Here is a 15,355-nt window from a genome sequence, read left to right as displayed (position 1 = left end):
GAGCTGCTGTGAGAATCAAATAAAATCAACTGAGAAAATATTTATAAATGCTTAGCACAGTACCTCACACACAGTAGGCACTTAATAAATTCTTTTTGCTTTTTCTTGTCTTCCCATCAGTTAAATTGGATCTTTATTTGTTTTTACCATCCCACAGTGGTGCCCACTTTCTATAATTATTTGAACATTTAAGCCTTCTTTGCCCTGAACGAAATAAGTGCCTTAATCTGCAATCTACCATAGCATGTATAAATGCAATTTAAAAACAATTCCACTTTCATAAGTGGAATTTATATTTTACTTTGCAGTTATTATATATCTGCATTTTAAAATATGCAAAACCTGATTATTTTAAATTATACTAAATTAAGTGTTGGGTATGGTGGTACACATATGTAATCCGTGCTGTGGAAGTAGCAGAGGTTGGTGTATTGCTTGTGCTCTGAAGTTCTGAACTGTAGTAAGGCTAAGCCAATCAAGTGTCTAAACTAAATCCAGTACCAAAACGGTGAGCCTCTGGGAATAGGGACCACCAGGCTCCCTGAGGTGGGGTGAACCAACCCAGGTCAGAAATTGAGCAGGTCAGAAGCTTCCATGCCATTCAGTACTAGAATCAGACCCACTGCTGCTCCACTTCTAGCATGGGCAAGATAGGAGACCCAATCTTCCCCTCTCCCCAAAAAAGGCATCGTTCATTTCATGGAATATATGAGCCAATATTGTGTAATGAAATGAACCCCTATAAATTGAACCAAAAGACATATTTTAGTCTTTGCTCAACTACTTACTAATTGTTGTACGTGCCACCTAAACTATCTGATCTTCAGTTTCCTAGTCTATAAAATAGGTGAAAATAACTCTACTACTACTGCCTCACAGGGAGCATCAAATAATGCATATTAACTAATGTGTATTTAAGCTCTTTGTAAACTTTAAAATGATACAAAAATTAAGTTGATGTTAGTGCACCTTATGTTCTAAGCTTGCATTTTTATACAGCCTATTAGTGATTTAGTGGATAGAGAAGTATCCTTGAAGTTAGGAAGACCTGGTCTAAGTCGTGTCCCTGACAAATATTGGCTGTGTAACCCTGGCAAGTCACTTAACATTTCAGCATCCTAATCAACTCTTTAAGACTATAAGCTCCAGAGAAGGTGATAACCTGCTTTGGCAAAAGGCACAGGAAGCTCCTTCCACTGATGAAATCTCACATCCATGAAAAAAGAATTAATGTAAGGGCAAAGAAATAATTAACTCACAGAAAGTAACCAGAACTAATTTTAAAATTCCTGGATGTTTTTGAGGACCAGAAGAACTGGATGCAAAGAAATCTTAATGAGCATAATGAAATTTTATCTCATTAGATTTACATATTGTAATTTTCATGAAAAAATGGAACATGGAAAGGGAAATTTCAATAAATTAAAGGTATACCATAGTGTAAATCCTCATTTGGTTTCATTGGCCTGTGATTTCATTGGTATAATAAACTCTACCTATGCAAATTAGAAACTATTCTTCACTTTATACTCAGAGACTTGCCTGGGTTCCTGAGGCAGTTAAATGATTTGCTGAGGTTTACATAGTCAGTATGTATCAGAGAGGAGAATTGAACCCAAATTCTTCCTGACTGAGTTCATTCCCCTGTATACTATGCTATATTGCCTTCATTAAATACTTTAGTAGACATAACTCATGTTAACTAAACATTTTAATGATGAAATTAGATTGTTTCAAGCAAATAAATTTCAAGCCCAAAATGTTCTAAAATTAAGAAAATTTAGTTGCATGTATATTTTCTCATTTAGCCAATTCTATCTAAAGCAGTAGTTTTTTCTTATATTTTGTATTGTTTTGTGGAGTATCACAAGAACTGGTGTCACACAATCTTTAAATAACACAGAAGAACTCTCTAGTCCAGGTTGCTATTTTTAATTGCTAAATCTAAGAGTATCAGTTGTCATTCTTAGAATATGGAGTTCTTTTTTTAAAAAAATAATAAATGAAACATGAATCCTTTAATATTTTAATATTCTACTGCAGACTTGTCATATATTATGAAAATAGGAATAGTCTTCTACAATTAATGCTCTCCAATGTGAATCACCCCTTTAATCTATATACTCTTTTAAGGCATTTACTCTTTGCAATAAACTGTGGAGCCATCATGAACTGGTAGATAAAGTGCTGGGCTTGGAGTCAGGAAGACTGTTTAACATCTCACTTCAGGCACTTATTAGCTGTTTGACTATAGGCAAGTTTTTTAAGCACTATGTCTCAGACTTTTTTTAGGAGTAGGATTTATCTGCTCTCTACCATCTGGTGAAAGAAGTTTCCCCCATGCCAATGAAATTACAAACCTTTTCTGCATTTTTAGTTCGTTTCATATCTGTTGATATGTGAGTGGTTTCAGTTTGCTTTTATGTTGTCCTCCTCAATCTTGTAATCTTGATATTTTATAATTCCTAGATATTAGTATCATGTCTTCTACCTTTTATTTTGTGGCTTCAAACAACATGAGAAACAAGTATCTATTGCTTGACAATTGCTCATTATAAATTTTAACTATAGTTAGATGTTATAAAAGTAATTCTGAATATTGGTCAAGAGCTAAATGCTACCAACCTTTAAATATATAAATTAGAAATTAGAGAGGGAGTCAGTTGAGGTGAATTTTGTTTTTCTCAGCACAATTTACCATTTAAATAAGCCTTGTTATACCCTTATTCTTATGTTTGAAAATATAGTACCAGTACACATTATGAAATGTGCAGCATTTTATTCCTATTTCAGTATATGAGATTACTTTCTACTTAACTCTGTTCATATCTTGTATGTAAGTAGTTTTTTTGTTTGCATGTTGTATTCCCCACTAGGATGTGAAGACATTCACAAAGATTTGCTTTTCTTTGTATCCCAAGCACTTAGCCACAGCACCTGACACAGAATGTGCTTAATAAATATTTGTTGACTGGCTGACTGAAACAAAATCTTTTGAAGATATGTTTAAATTCATTATACTTAATGACTCCCTCATATTCAAATGCAGCAATATTAATTTTACAAAGGAAGTAATAGTTTAGTCTCCATAGATGATGGGTATATATTACATATGTATTTTAATACTCTAGAACTTTCATGTTTCATCTTTACTTGTCTTGATATTCTTGTCCTGTAAGGATTTTAAATAGAGTACTACTTTATTCATCATAAGTTAATTCATTTGATTACAGGCATATAACTAAAGATAATATAAATCTAAGAAAATTCCCTGATTTCCACTTTTAAAGAGGAGTATTTTAGTTCAGTTCAACAATCATTTACTAAACCTTTGCATTGTGTAAGCCACTATGCTAGGCTTTAGGGATATACAAGGATAGAAATTTAGATCCTGATGGTCTCAAGAAATTTACAATCTAAAGGGGTGGGAAGAGGAGACAATTTTAAGGGAAAAAAATCTGCAGAGAGAAGGCCACAATAACAAAGGATAATTTTTTACTATATTTTTCAACTTTTAATTTAAGAACTAAAAGTTAGCTCATCAATCTAATGAAATGTGTGATAATAAACTTTTGAAAAAAATGTCCATTTAATAAAGATATTACCTTTTAAGATGCATCTTTTCTTCTCTTTGTATATTTCTTACTGATTTTCTTCTCTTGCAACTCTCAGGAGAATTCAGCTGAATATTGCTTACCATTCTTTATATAAACCCTTGGTCTTACTTTGCTCTAGAATAAAATTTTGACAGATAATCCTCCCTTTTTTATTTACCTTTGGGTTAAGTTCTAATATCTATACATGTGGATTTGAATATTTAATTGAAATATACAAAATCACCCTGAAAAATGAGTTTCTGTCATACAGTGCTGAAGTTCACAGATGTTTAAAATCTCTCACTATATTTTTATATAAATTATATAATTCATGTATATAATTATGTAGAAATATATAAAAGACATAATTACATAAAATGTAGTTAAGGAAAATACTAGAACTGCATAGTTCAAGGTGATAACTTATTAAAATGTGTAAAATGGAAATATCACAAAAATGCAACATTCTTGGTGCCAGAAAACAAAAATAAGCATGCAATTAAGTGGAGATAAGTTAAATTATACTCCACTTACACAACTGAGTTTTTTAATTGATTGGGACCTTTCAAATACTAACCATAGTTTCATATATTTGAGGTCTTTTTTTTAGTAGCAGAAGCAAGACAATATGAATTACTTGGAATGTTCGAAATGATGAATTCATTTTCCTAGTTTTATAAAATCCCTTTTTAGGCCAAAGAAAACTATATACATATAAATATAAATTAAGGAATTTAAATGCCAGTATGTTAGGGCCTGAAGGCATCCTGTAGATTGATAGAGTACTGTTTTTCTTTAAAGTCTTATCTTAATGGCTATAGGCCTTAGGCAATAATTAACTATTTTAAAATCATTTTATAGCTATACATGGTTATGTTTACAATCCTCTGTGGACCTTTACCAATCACTTTATTTTTGTATACTTTCACTTACCACAGTTGTGCAATCTATAACAGCAACTTCAAATTTCATATCCTTTCACATGAGCACTTTTTATCTCATTTGAGGGAAAATTATAAACTTAGAAGGAAGGATCATATGATTTTGGTCTAAAATGCATTTTAAGTTATGAAGGAATTGTGAGTAAATTTTCTTAAGAGCTCTGTAATGGATGGAGTTTTTTTAATTTTTAATTTTGTTATTTGATATCAGACAGCTTACAATAAAGCTGACTTCAGTGATCTGAATATTTCAGGTTGCGAATGCATTTGGCAATAAAAGTATTAAGGAATCATGTTTTTATTAAGAAAATGTCTGTTGTTGAATAATATTGATAAATGTAGTGAATAACATATTTGACATTACTGCCTTGCCTACACAGATAATTGTGGTGGTAATTGAATGAGTCAATCAAAGGCACAGTCTAAGAATAGAACATTCTCTCACCCACTGAAGTGAAAGGTATTGTTTAAAAGTAGTCTAGTGATGGAGGAAGGGAAGCAAGGTTATGTAATGATTTAATAGAGTTTCATTTTACCTATGAAAATTAGTTCAGATATGGTTTGAATCATGAGTGAGATTAATTTTTGTCTTCATTCTTGGATGGCTTTTTCATAAGACTTTTGATAGAGTTTATTAAATAAGGCAGTTTACTCTTGAGATAAGATCTTTTGTTGCTGAAGTTAGGCAACTCATTTTTAAAGCACATTATCCATCCAGCTTTCAGGATGTTAGTCTAGTGTCCTTAACATTTCTGTTTCCAAAACTACCAAAACTATACTTTTGTGAATATTAGAAGTTATGTTTCTCTTACCACTTAAAAACAGAAAAGCAGCAGCTTTGTATTATTTCAGCAGCAGTTTTATTTCATTTTAAAATGTTAACATTTGCATAGCTTGTGAAAAGTGACCCAAAAATCCCTTTCCAAAACCCTTGGGGCATTTTTTATTAATAATGTAGCTTTTAAAATGTTTCATCAGTTGTTTCATTAATCAACCTTTCATTAAAATGCAACCAGCTTGTTTCTGTATAATTTTGTTACTCTTTGTATTAGAGTAGAGATACATTATACCTTTCCCATTTCTAAATCTGCCTGTGCCTATTTTTATTTGTCAAGCTGAGGTTTGACTGGCTGGATTCCAGATGTCTCTCTCACAAGATTTGGTGCTGATGGTCTATTTATAGAACTGTGGTTTCATTGTCATGACAACCATGCTAGAGGCCAAGGCGGCTGGGAGCTATTTCTGGACTGGTGCTGTAATGTAAAACTGATTGGGCAAGTTAGTATATCCTCTAAACCAGACTAACTTTAGAGGAGTAAAAGGAAGGGGAAAAACGATTTATAGAATTTCTTCCAAAAGACTTTTTTCTCCTCTTGATATTTATTCTTTTTGGATCATTCCATTTAAAAAAAAAAGATATTTATTTCACACTAAAGTTTTCCATACTACGTAAGTGGATTGTTATTCCAATCTCTTAAATATTATGTTTCCAAATGTGGGGTTAGATAAGCAACTGCTATAAGCAGGATGTTTTTTATTTGAGAAAAATGTGATTTTATTATGGATTGACAGGGAAAAAAAACATTTTATATATAGTAATAGTAGTCCTTTATGACCTGTAATTTTAATATTTTAGGCTTTTAATTGTCTTGTTATCCTTTCCATATAAGGAATTCTAACCTTGTGGTAACAAGTTGATTCCACATCTGTAAAGTCACATTTTTTAAGCTTTCATATTATTTGGTTAAAAAATTGCCTAGTGGTGCCCCTCTGCCTCCAAGTGGTAAAACTCTTCTAAGGCTATTCTCTAATTGAAATAAAATGTAGTCCCTTCATGAAGGCCATTTTATACAATAACTTTTTAAAATTTATTTGCATTCTTGTTCTGAATAATGACTTGTATATTTTTAGCATAATGGTTAAGCAGATTAAAAGCAAAAATGCTTAGTAAGAAACTTTTACTTTATTAAGATAAAATAATCTTTGGTTTCTTTTTGCATTGTTGTTGAAATCGTAGTGATCAGAATATTGCCAGCATTTCTGTTATAAATTTCTGTTTAAGTTTGGCTATACATATTTCTTTTATTATGTAACTTTAGGTGCAGAAATACATCTTAAAATGTATTTAAAAATGGTTACTTTAAGATAATCTAGTAAGTTGAATTTTCAGGTGCATTTTTTTATAATTATGATCTCAAAATAGTATTGTTCTTTTACTTTAGATAGCTTTCTGTATTTTTTGTTTCCAACATAAAATACTTCTATGGATATTTTTACAAATTAAGTAACTTTTATTTCGGGTGTACTTAGCATGTAGTCTTTTGCTTCTTTTCTTTAAAAACCTTGTTTTAGTAAACTTAAATTCTATAAAATAAAAATGGTGTGAAAGCAATATACAAATTGTGTTCTCTTTGAGCAGCTTTTGTATATTGAAACAAATATTCATAACATCTTTACCGTGTCACATACAATAATATATCCTCCTTGGAAAAAGAAACAATTATGTTATTTTACAAATTAAATTGATTTACATTTAAATTGTATATATCACATATTTCACAAAGTAGAGAATATTCCTTCTTAAAGGATGTGATGGTAAATTCTTAGGTAAAGTTAAGAGATATTTGATAATATGAAAATTTACTCTAATTTGTTATCAACATTCTGATTTTTTTGTAATTTGAAAAATATGGTTTTCGTTAAAAATAAGGTATATCTCTGTTATTGGGCTGAAGGTGATAATAGTAATTCATATTTATATAGCATCTTAAGGGACAAAAGGAATTTTCCTCAAAAAATTCTGTGAGATTGGCAATGAATTTCAACATAATTTTGTTTACATTTACTTTTTTCTAGCACCACATTTTCTTTTCCTGTTAATCGATATATTTCTTATTTGACACTTATTTATCTAAGCAAGTCAAGAATTCCTTCCTACTTTAGTAGTTGAGTAGAATGAGAGAGAAAAGGGGTGGCCTAAATATTATCTGCGACAGTAAATAGTACTATCTACTCAGATATTAGTACAATCCAATGCCCTAGATTGGCAAGTATTTAAATCTCTAAGAAACTGATATTTTATCAGTTAAAATCAGCTTAGTCAGATCTGGAACACTATTTCCTTTCCCTTTTTATATATATTAAAGTATACATATAATTTTGCCTGTCAGCATTTATAGTATTATAAAAGTAATGATAATAAATTGAAATAGTACATCATTAGTGTAGAAAATTTTAAATTTAGAACTTTAGTACATTCAGTTTGGTCATTCAGTGAAAAATGTATTACAAAATTGTGTTTACAAATATTCTCCTTCAAGTGAAAATTATTATTTACTCAAAAATTATAAGCATTGAATTTATTGTATAATATTCATATTAAACTACAAAAGCAAGAAAAATCAGGACGTTTTATGAGGATGCCATCAGTGCTCTCCTAGGAAAAAAAAATTGACACTGCTTTTGAATTATTAAAATTGTTGCTTTAATTTGGATGTTTTCAGTTATTTGTAAGGCTTAATATTTTAACTAGTAATTATATTGAGTATTTTTTTCCACTCCTGTTGATTAAAACAAGGATCATTTGAAGATCCTTTTAAGTACTGGATTAAAAATTGCCATATCTATTATAAACTATAAAGGTAGCATCCCTCCAAATTGACCTATCTTTTCCTATAAACAAAATTATGTTATTGATATTTTACTTAGGTTATAGTTAATTGAAACATATGTGTACATACATATACATACATACTGACAGTAAGATTTCAAATTAATATATATGCTGGGTTATTTTGAGTGCTAATTATTTTGTAATTTCTGTTTTGTCACTGACCAATGAGATCATTGAAGTAGTAGACTTGGGGATTTTTATAGATGTATATTTGTTGTGTTTTAAAATTCCACGCCAATATGTATCTTCATAGGAAATAGTTGTTTAAAATAATAAAATTTTCACTAGGAGTTTATTGTCTACTTAGATGAATAAAAATGCTCTTTTAGATTCCTATCCCACCTCATTTGTAAATTATTTTATCTAATGACATAAACTAAAATTTCCAAAGTTATCAGGTTGTACTTTTGGTCAAGAAGGCATCTGAGAAAAAGAGTCTCTTTTCTACTTTCCTTCAGAAGGCTATAATTCCAGAAAGTGGTTTATTTATTTTTGGTCATGTTTTCTTTTCCTCAGAATCTTCTCTTGCCTTCCCTTGTGAATCTTCTCTTTTCTCTGTCTTCTCTCTCTCTCCCCCTCTCTCTCTGGCCAATACACATGGCCTGATTTGCTTTAAGATCAAGTATGTTTCTTTAATGACTCACTGATTGAATACAGGTTTGCCTTTCCAAATGGTGGGCAAGATAACTCATCCTACAAAAGATTAATCACCCCTTTAACTGTTAAACACTAACACCTTTGATGAGGGAATGAAAATGCCATTAATTTACTCTTTGGAAATTAATTTTTATCTGTTATTAAAAGTTTAATATTTAGACTGCTTTATTTCATGGACTTAATTTGGAATGAAGAGAAAATTTGTGTTTGTTTCCCATTAAATATAGCCATTGCAAGAAAGGACCCTTTCTGCCAAAGTCTTTTGTTTATTAAATGAAATTTTTAAAAAGTGGAAGGAAATGACAATGACACCTAGTGGCTAATTAAGCAGCCCACATTTTGCTGGTTCAAGTTTTCATCATTCCCTTGAAAAATAAATCTTCATGTGTGTCATTTATCCCTCAAATTAGCGTAGACCAATTTTTTAAAACACCAACTTAAAATAGTGAATGATTTAAATTGTAAAACTTTTTTTAATTAATTTGTTTGGAGCACATATAGTAATACAAATTAATTGCTACCTTTCTTTAAGAGATTTATTTGGACTTGCTTTAATATAGGTATCTGATTTGTTATTATCAGGACATTGCTTATTTTTGTACACACACATATACACATATGTACATGTGTGTATGTTCCTAAAAACTAATATATTCTCCTAAGTAGATTTAATACGCTACCTTTATCAGTTTTCCCTCACAACCCCTCCCCCTTTAAAAATTTCTCATTAATTGTTAATTTGTTAACTTTCCTAACAAACCCACTCTTCATAGTGCTGAGCTAAATTTCAGTCTAGGTATTAAAACTTAATGAAATTAATTAAATTTTAAAAATGTGTTCTAAAGGATAAAGAACCATAGGGGGCAACAATGTAAACATTGCTTTAATCTAGAATCTATTACCTGTTTAAAAAAATTTTTTTCAGTTATACACATGATCCTATTTATTTGCATAACCACGCCTATGATGAAAGGAGAGTTAGACACCATCCCTGTTGTACAAAGGAGGACAGTGATGCACCCAGAAGTCAAGTGACTTGGCCAAAGTCACAGAAAGTGGTAGAACTGAGAGTTAAATCTGTGACTGTTGAACTGGAATATATCACAAAACATCATTTCACAATTACATAGTCACATGTATATAATGCTTTTTTTTTTTAATTAAAAAGTACTTTCTTCACAATGTCTCTGTGAAATAAGTTCTGCAAGAATTATTTATCTCCATTTCACAGATGAGGAAATTGAGAGTTGGGTGAAGTGATTTGCTCAAATTGATACAATTATTTACAGATCCAGGGGCTTTTTCCTCTGTGTGATGTTGCTTCTTAATTAAAAGTGATGATCACATTTGAATTGATCCTTTAGTTGTTTGCACTGGTCACTAAGATGAGCAAAAATACTATATGTTAGTCTCTGTTTTTTGCATAACTGTGGACCCAGGTTCTTAATCTGAGTCCACAAACTTGCTTTTCTTTTTTAAATCTATCTTAACAACTTTATTTTAGTATAGTTGGCTTCCTTTGTAATTCTATGTATTTTATGCACTTAATTTTTTTTTCTTAGAAGAGGTCCAGAGCTTTCTTTCTTCACAATATCCCTGTGAGATAAGTAGTGGGAGAATTATTTATCTCCATTTTGCAGATGAGGAAATTAAGAGTTGGGTGACATGATTTGCTTCGATTCATACAACAGTTAACAGATCCAGGGACTTTTCCCACTGTTGTCTTAATTAAAAGAATTACGGAATCTGCCAAAGAGGTCTATGACACATACACAAAGATTAGAGTCCCCTGCTCTAGTCCAATTAGAATTTTTCAATTCTAAGTTTTCTGAAGTTTCTAGAAGTTGGTAGTTATTATTCTGAAGCGCCTATATATGTGCTGTGTGTGTGTATTTAAAGATGACATGCTAAATTATTTGACTTTTGAGCCAGTGGTACTGGGTTATCATATTGCAAATGCAAATCAGCAAATATAAATAAAAATTGCTAATTAAACTTAGCTTATAGACTGGTGAGGGGGTGCTTTTTTTTCCTGTACTAAAATTAGGACAAAGTTATTTTGACATCCTTTTTCCTTTGTATCCTTTGTATTTAATTGAAAATTATCTAAATACTATTTCTTGACAGCATACTAATATAGACAGATAAGTAATACAGTGTTTTGAATACAAAGACACAGTTCTCTATCAAAATTGATTGATTTTTTTCAGGTTTAAGTATGTAAGTAAGTAGTTGAAGCACTACATTTTTAAAACAAAGGTCCAGGGTTCATTCAAACCCAGATAGGACATTGATCTTTACTTTATTCATTAGTGAAAGTCTTTGTTTTGCAAGTGTATCACCTTGGTTACCAAGCAAGGGAATGAATTAATAAACAGAAATTTATCTCTACTACTAAAAGGGAAAAAAGAAACTCAAAACACCTCAGAGCACGTGCCATAGTGATGCTTAAATAGAAAGGGCACAATATAAAAAGGCAAAACTAGGGAAAATAGGAAAGGCACAACTATGACAAAGAGATAGAACAGTCCTAATGAATTGTCTGAATGTGAGTCAACAATACAGTGTTGTTCTGAAAGAGTAAATATGATGTTCATATGTCAATGGCAATATAATATCTATGAAGCCTGATACAATCTTATGTTACCTTGACACTGAGCAGACACTTCTAAGATTTATAGTTATATACATATAATATATAATTATAATATTTATAATTATGCTGTTAATTTTCCAAAGCAAGTAGCTTTGAGATTAAAAACAGCAAATTGATTAAAAGAGAATACAAAGTAAATTCTTTTATTGAGCCCTGTTTTCCTGAAAAGCATTATTCCAGAGAAGAGGCACGGACCGAAGAAGTCCCCTGAAAAGTCTACTTGGCCCCCTTTCTTTTCTGTTCTGTAGTTCTGTAGTAATTACTTTTACCTTTGAAAAATGACATTGGAAAGTAGTCAAGCAGATAATAGGGTGATAGTGAGTTAGATTCTCATTTTAAAATGAAAAATGTACCTCAAAAATTGAATTTAATAAGTAGAAATATTTTGTAAATTTACCTTATTTTTTATATATTCCTAGAATTGATATATTAAAGAGAAATATGAGAATAAGAACTCAGTGTTTTAAGAGCCAATTACTTCCCTTTCTCAAAATAACTAAGGAATAACACTTGATTTTTTCTGGTAGTTGTTCTTATGTTATGGATGTGAACTTTCAGACATGCAGAGGCCATCTGTTGGAAGATAGTGAAAACATTTAACACATTTAGACTTGTTTTATCTGACTAAGATTTTGCCATTGGAATATTTCAGTACAGTACTGTTCCTCTGATGGTGTGTGTCGTTGCTGTTTTTCAAGGAAATCATGGACCTAAAAATAGCCTGTATAAACACTAAGAGGTCTGTACTTTCAGTTTGAGGTTTTAGAAATCTCTTGTTAATTTGTACTTCTCAGAGTTTCCAAAGCTCACTAAGTTTATTATTAAGATGAAATTAGTGTTTGAGGAAATATACTATAAAATATTACAGATAAATGAATCAATTTAGTGTTCTATATCTGGAATATCAGCAGGTTAATATGTGACTAACATACCTCATAATATTATAACTAGCATTTTTATAATGCTTCCTTTAAGGTTTGCAAAGCATGTTACATATGTTATCTCAATTGATTCGTACCACAACCCTCTGATGTAGTTGCTATTGTTATCCCTGTTTGATGGCTGAGGAAATAGACTGATAGAAGTGATTCTGCCAAGGATCATAGAGGTAGTAAGTATCTGAGACAGAATTTGAATTCAGGTGTCCAGCTCCAGATTTAGTACTATCTACTATGCCACTTAGCTTCCTCAAGAATTTACCAGCCTATGAAATATGCATATTTTGAAAAAAAATATCCCAGAAAAAGTCTTTAAGTCCCAGCATTCTAAATTGTCTTTTTTCTTTTACCACTCTAATGTAGATTCTCATCACCTCACACCTAGATTGCAATAGTCTGCTCATGGATTTGCCTGCCTCAAGTCTCTCCCCACTCCAGTCCATCCTCTATTTAGGCACTAAAGTGATTTTCCTAAAGCCCTAATCGGTAAACTCCAGTGGCTTCCTATTGCCTCCAGGAGCAAATACAAAGTGCTATTTGGCATTCAAAGCCCGTCATAACCTAGCCCCCTCCTACCTTTCCATTCTTCTTATACTTTACTCCCCAATACTTACTCTTCATTTCAGTGACACTGGCCTTCTGGCTTTTCCATCTTTTGACTCCAAGCACTTTCACTGGCAGTTCTGTATTCCTGGAACACTCTACCATCTCTGCTCTACTGACCTCCCTGGCTTCCTTTAAGTCCCTACTAAAATCCCACCTTCTACAGGAAACCTTTCCCAACCCCTCTTAATTCTATTGCCTTCCCTCTGTTAGTTATTTCCTCTTATCATATGCATATCTGTATATGCATATATATATATATAGCTTGCTTTGTATATATTTGTTTGCATGTTGTCTCCCCCATTCTACTATAAGCTCGTTGAGAGCAGAGACTGTCTTTTGTCTCTTTTTGCACAGTGTCTGGCAAATAGTAGGCACTTAAAAAATGTTTATTGATTAATTTATTCTACAACCTCCTAAGAGAGATGGGTTTCTAGCAATGTAGCTCACAAGCCCTCACTTGTATGTTTCCTTTCGTATCAATCAGCCTGGCTTAATTAGCTTGTAGAAAAGTTATTTACTAAACAGGCATAATGAAAACAATTGGAATAGAACTAGGAATATACTCTCCTCCTGCACACACAAGGTCCCTAATTTGGGCTCCAAATTAAAGTTCAGCGATGGAGAGGCACATATGTAGCGATCATATGTGGCAAAGGGGCACCCTACTGCCCCTGCTTATAAGTCTCTTTCTCCCTTCTTAAAGTCTTCTTGAGGTTCTAATTAGGAACCTCTCTGCTGGGCTCTAAAGGCCAGAACCCCTAGATGAGAGTTCTTATTCCCTGTCACTGTTCGTAGGTGACAGTGCAGCCTCTGATAGGACCTTTGGGCTTCCCAGACTCACTAGGTTATCTGAACACTCCCATCTTGGAATACTAATTTGCCTAAGATAAGGAAAGAATAAATGTAAAAGAAACAGAGTTGCCATGTACTTACTTATACATGTGGTGGCTAAGTGGGAGACAGGGAAGCTGCCCTTTCCCTTCAGCTTCTTCATGGCATCAGTCCTGAGACTTGTGATCAGAGTAGTGGATCTAGAGTCAGAAAGACCTGAGTTCCAATTTGGCCTCAGACATTTACTGGTTATTTGACCCTGGGCAAGTCATTTAACCTCTATCTGCCTCAGCTTCCTCATCTATAAAATAGGGATAATAATAGCACCTATCACCCAAGATTGTTGTGAGGATAAAATGTAAAGTACTTTGCCAAGTGTAAAGCAATATATAAATGCTAACTGCTATTGCTGCTGCTGCTGCTGCTGCTACTACTACTACTACTATTAATAATAATAATATTGTTTTTATTACCACATACCAGATAAGAAATATAAGAATAAAAGGATAGCATCTCCTTTTCTCAGTATGCCTTCTTTTTGCTCTTGTATCTTTCTCTCTGTTCCTAGATGGATATCTTTTCTCCTACCAGTCCAGTTTCTTCTATAGCATGGTCAGTGGGAGCAGGTGGAGGGGAAATGAGGAAAGGAGAGAGAGAGAGAGAGAAGACTGTCATACCCTTGATTGTGTCTTCACATACAAACCACCACTTTCATGTTCATGAACTTGGAAATTCACTTATTTGATTATAATTTCTTGTCATTCCATCTCTCCCTCTACCTTCCAACTTCAAATTATGTTCTTTTTCCTCTCCATTCCCTTTGCTCATTAGTTGTCCTACCAAGTCATCACCTTACATTGACTACACTTTCCTCTCTTACCCATCATCAAGGTAAAACAGTTTAACTTCACATTGTCTCTTGCTCCCTTATCTTTTTACCAGTCTTTCCCTGGGGAGATTAGTCCCACCAGCTGCTTCTTTCATTCATACTCATGTGCCTTTGAATGAAGCTGGAGAAAATTATGAAACTGTGCTGACTAGATCCAAAACAAATTTGTGTCACATAATCTCAAATGAACCCTCGCAAGGCAGTACATGTACACCTCTCCAATTGACTCACTATTTCACTCACCACAGTGACTTTTCCAAAATTTTTCATCCTTCCTCAAACCTCCTGTGATTCCCTCTCATCCCACACTTTTAACTGAAAACCTTATCTCATATTTCACTAAAACTATTTAGACAGTTCACCAAGAACTCCCTCTTCTCCTCTCCTCATTTCACACCACTCAGATGCTAGTATCTCCTCCACCATAGTCTCACATGAAGAAGTGACCCTGTTCTTTGCCAAGGCAAACTACATGCACAAGTCATCCCATTCTATCCAGTCTCTCTCCAACATATGGCCCCCTCTATCTTCCCCATTCTCATTTATTTTCAATCTCTCTGTGTCTACT

At 32.5% G+C, this 15,355-nt stretch overlaps 1 protein-coding gene across 1 annotated transcript in view; it reads left to right on the top strand.

Annotated features, from left to right (window-relative positions):
• GNAS (GNAS complex locus) overlaps positions 1 to 15,355 on the top strand; it is a 166,113-nt gene that overhangs the window by 131,297 nt on the left and 19,461 nt on the right. The window lies entirely within an intron of this gene.

This window comes from Vombatus ursinus, unplaced genomic scaffold (assembly GCF_900497805.2).
Source record: "Vombatus ursinus unplaced genomic scaffold, bare-nosed wombat genome assembly UNPS02000580.1, whole genome shotgun sequence".
Lineage (NCBI taxonomy): Eukaryota > Metazoa > Chordata > Mammalia > Diprotodontia > Vombatidae > Vombatus > Vombatus ursinus.
Note: the sequence above shows the minus strand (reverse complement) of the source record. Positions and strands in the feature narration are given on the sequence as shown.